Genomic DNA, 4,322 nt, shown 5'->3' with positions numbered 1-4,322 from the left:
TTTGATGCAAAGAGAGGGTGTTGGATACCTGAGAACTGGAGTTATAGATGGTTGTTAGCTGCCATGTGGATGTTGGGAACCAAACTCACATCCTTGCAAGAGCAGCCAGTGCTTTTAACGACTGAGTCATCTCTTCAGCCCCCAGAACCATTTTTGCAAATAGGCTTGAGAAACACTTGTGTTGAGCTCGTGGTGTTCGAGGATGGCCTTTGAGTTCTGAGCATTTCCTCCCTGGTGACCACTCTCGTCATCACCTTACAGAGCAGAGAGCCTGTTCATGGTCACACAGTCAAAACTCTGAAAAGGCAGCATTTTAACCCATGTGGCTGGGGTGTTTGTTGATGGTTTTAACCACTTGAGACTGTGGTTCTGCACTGGAACACTAAATAGGGGAGGGAAGTGAACCAAGGATCTGGGAACTGGATGTGCTTTATATACATTAGGCAGACTCTGGTGCAAACAGAGTTCATGTCTCCTAGTGCACAGTGAAGCATCAGGCCATGGAGGTCTATGTAACTCATATGAGACTTCTCCTGGGACTCTCTACCCCCTCCAAAAACTGGGTGCTATAAAAACAACATCTTGCTGATCTTTGGAAATTCACCTCTGAAACCACCCTGGTCAACCAGGTCAGATTGCTTGATCCCTTTGCCCCTTGGGGAACAGGTTCCTCTGGCTCCCATTGACTTGTGTGTAGGCCTAAGAGGCTAGGTCAGGCTGCTGTGTCAGGTGCAGTCTGGAAGGAGCACAGTGGAGGTGGTAGGCTATAAAACTGGCTGTAATTGTGCTCCTCACAGTGGTGTCCAAGGCAGAGCCTCAGGACAACAGCTTCATAGGGCCTCAGAGGGCAGTTGCTGAGGGCCACAGAACCATGTCTGTCCTGTGGCTGGTGCTGCTAGTGAGCCTGCCTACCTTTACCCTGGGACTCATCACATGGGCTGCTGTTCGGCACTTTCTCATTGCAGAAGTCCCTTCCATCTTGAAGCAACCGGTCAAGTTCAGGTTTCTGCATTGTGTGGTCCTGTTCACGATTGCTTTTGTGAGTCTGCCCTTGGGCACCATGAATTGGCTGTGACTTTGAGAGTCACAGAAACTCCATGCTTCTCTCTCCCACTTTTCTCCTTTTCCTCCCTTCTTCTGTCTCTTTTTTCTTTGTTCTTACATTTCTTTTTGGATACAGTATCTCATGAAACTCAGATTTGCCTTCATCTCATTATGTAGCTAAGAAAAATCTGGAATCTCTGGTCCTCCTGCCTCTACATCTTTAGTGTTGGGATTAGAGGTGTTTAGTTTATGAGATGCTGAGGATCAAACTAGGGGCTCCATGTATGCTCGACCAGTGCTCTATCAAGTGAGTTACATCCCCAGATCTTCTTTTCTGTTTTTAGGTTTTGAGATAGTGTCTCATGATTTAGTCTAGCCTGGGTTTGAAGTGGTAATCCCCTGGCTCCTACCTCCTGAGGGCTGGGGTTAGAGGTAGGTATCACTACTGTCATCTGCTAGAGAGCCCTCTTTTCTGAGGACTGAAAAGTAATTTCAGACCCAGTTGCTACCTACCATAGGCTTATCCTCCCTTCCTCCTAGTTTCCTCTGTCCAGGTGTTTCCTTGCATTATTGTGTGTACTTTGAGCTCACAGACTGCCTTCTCAGTACTAGTTCTGACCAGAGGGTAGGCATTCTTTGCTGACCAAATCATCCAGGTGATGCATCTATCCAGGTTTTCAGCATGGCTGCACAGGGTACTCATACTCTGAGCTGGACTTTGGGACTGGAGATTGGGAATAGAGGCCAGTGCTTATGCACAGGTACAGCAGATTTGGAAAGAACAGAGCTTGGCTTTGCATGAGAGGGCAGACAATATGACTCAAGTTTGATGTCCCTGCTGTGATTGGACATGTAGTGGCCAGGCAGTCCACAGCCAGTGATTGCCCCAGAGGGCAGCTGCAAGGGAGGAAGTGGGGAGAGGAGGAGTGAGAAGAACCATAGCCAAGCTTCGTGGTGTGCATTCCTGCTCTGCTCTCAGAGCCATGAGAGCCCTTTGCTTAATCTCTCTGTGTCTCAGATTCCTCACCTGTGAAAGAATGGAACATTCTCTATCTCATGAAATTGATAGGTGCATTAAAAAGCAGGTGATAAAGGACCACAGGTTTTGATAAGTGATTTTAAAAAACAATATGGTGGCACACACCTTTAATCCCAGCACTCGGGAGGCAGAAGCAGGAGGATCTTTGTGAGTTCAAGGCCAGCCTGGTCTACATAGTGAGTTCCAGGAAAGCTGGGGCTACAGAGAGACCCTGTCTCAAAAAAGACAAAAACAAAACAAAAAAACACACAAAATCATGTACCTGTGCTCTTGAGATTTTTCTTGATGGGCCAATGGAACACATCTAGAGGAATGATCATGGAAGTGTGTGGTGATTGAAAGTTTCTGGTCTCAAGCCCTCATTTTCCTACTGTGCAAGTGCTTTCCAGGAGGCCAAGGTATGTCTAGGTAGTGGGATGCAATCTGGGTGGAATTACAGGCTAGTTTGGAGCCTGGAATGGCAAACGAGGCCCTCAGCCAAGTTGCCTAGAAACATCGTGTTCTTTCCAACCTTTAGTGCTTTCCTTTTAGAGTAGCCCACAGATAAGCACCCATTGGTGATGGCTGTTATAGATGCTCACAGGAAATAGAGATGAGTCTAGGATTGTCTCTGCAGGGTTTGTCAATTTGGGAAAGCCCTGCCTGGTCTCTCTAGCTCAGAGCCCCCAGAATATGCTGCCCAGGAGGATAGTAATTATGAAGAAAGAAATCCAAGTGGTTAGTGTTCGTGTGGCTCCCAAAGACAGGCAAAGGAGGGACAAGAATTTTAAGGAGGAAAAAGAACAATCTGGAAAAATTTTGTGGTACAGAAATCAAGGATCTAATCTTGCTACCAAAAGAATGTTGAGTTTAAGTCCCAAATGCCATAGGTACCAGCTTTGCTGACTTGTGGGTTCCTTTCTGTTTTGAACTTGTTGGTGTGTACACATGAATGCATGTGGATGCTAGAAGTTGACATTGACTGTTTCTTTCCTCACTATCCATTTTCATCTCATTTCATTTCTCTCTCTCTCAAGATACATGCAAGCCATGTCCTGTGTGGAGGTCAGAGGAAAACTCGAGGGAGTCAGTCCTCTCTTTATACCATGTGGGTCCTGCTTGAGGCTGGACCTCAGGTTGTTGGGTTGGCAGCAAGCGCCTTTACTCACTGAGCCATTGTGCTGGCCTTCTACCTTTATTTTTTGAGACAGGGTCTCTCACTCAACCCAGAACTCACTGATTTGGCTAGACTGGCTGGCCAATGTGTGTTAGGAATCTGCCTGCATTCCCCCAACCCCTGCCCCTCATGCTGGGGGCTACAGTTACCTGTCTCTGTGCCCAGCTTTTTAACCTAAGTTCTGGGGATCTGAACTCAGGTGTTTGGCCTGTTCAGCAGGCACTTTATCTACTGAGCCATCTCCTAAGCCTGGACTAATTTTTTGACTTAGTGTTTTCTCCTATGATTGGTGACAATAGCAATGGGCTTGATTCTCAGGATCGACATAAATAAGTAAATATATTAAGAAAAAGGTAAACACTATGGATTTTTAAAGGCTAATTTTTTACATCTGTTTACATTTATTGATTGTGTGTGGTGATCATGGCATGCGTTTGGAAGTCAGAGAATAACTCGAGGGAGCCAGTTCTCTCCTATCGTGTGGGTTCTGGGGATCAAACTTGGGTTGTCAGATTTGGTAGCAAGTGTCTTTACCCACTTGGCATGTCACTGGTTTGTAAAGACTGTTTTGTAGAGGAATTTCAGTATCTATCTGAGGTTTGGACCACAAGCACTTTGAAAATATTGTATATTTATAATACAGTGACATTCATATTTATAATGGCAAGCTCTATCTCTGTCCTACTGTACTAATTATTATTTTTGTCTTGTTTTGAGACAGGGTCTTACTGTAGCTCCAGCCGCCATGGAACTCTCTGTGGCGGTCAGGCTGGCCTCAGTCTCACAGGGACCCACCTGCCTCTGCCTCCTAAGTGCTGGGGTTAAAGACTCGCCTCCATGCCCGGCACTGCTGTATTAATTCTTGATCTTGTTTCACTGCTGCAACAAAAGTAATCTCAGAAAGTGTCTTAGTTTGTTCTCCGTTGCTGTGACAAAACACTCTGACCACTACCAGCTTGGGGAGGAAAGGGTTTATTTATCTTACATCTCCTGGGTCACACTTTATCAGGGAGCCCAAGGCAGGAACTCAGGGCAGGAACCTGGAGGCAGGAACTGGAGCACAGGCCATGGAGGAACACTGCT

At 46.3% G+C, this 4,322-nt stretch overlaps 1 pseudogene; it reads left to right on the top strand.

The window, feature by feature from the left end:
• The first annotated feature begins 871 nt into the window (after window positions 1-871).
• LOC103746745 overlaps window positions 872-4,322 on the top strand; it is an 18,584-nt pseudogene continuing 15,133 nt past the window's right edge.

This window comes from Nannospalax galili, unplaced genomic scaffold (assembly GCF_000622305.1).
Source record: "Nannospalax galili isolate Female #2095 unplaced genomic scaffold, S.galili_v1.0 scaffold1745, whole genome shotgun sequence".
Taxonomy (NCBI): Eukaryota; Metazoa; Chordata; class Mammalia; order Rodentia; family Spalacidae; genus Nannospalax; species Nannospalax galili.
Note: the sequence above shows the minus strand (reverse complement) of the source record. Positions and strands in the feature narration are given on the sequence as shown.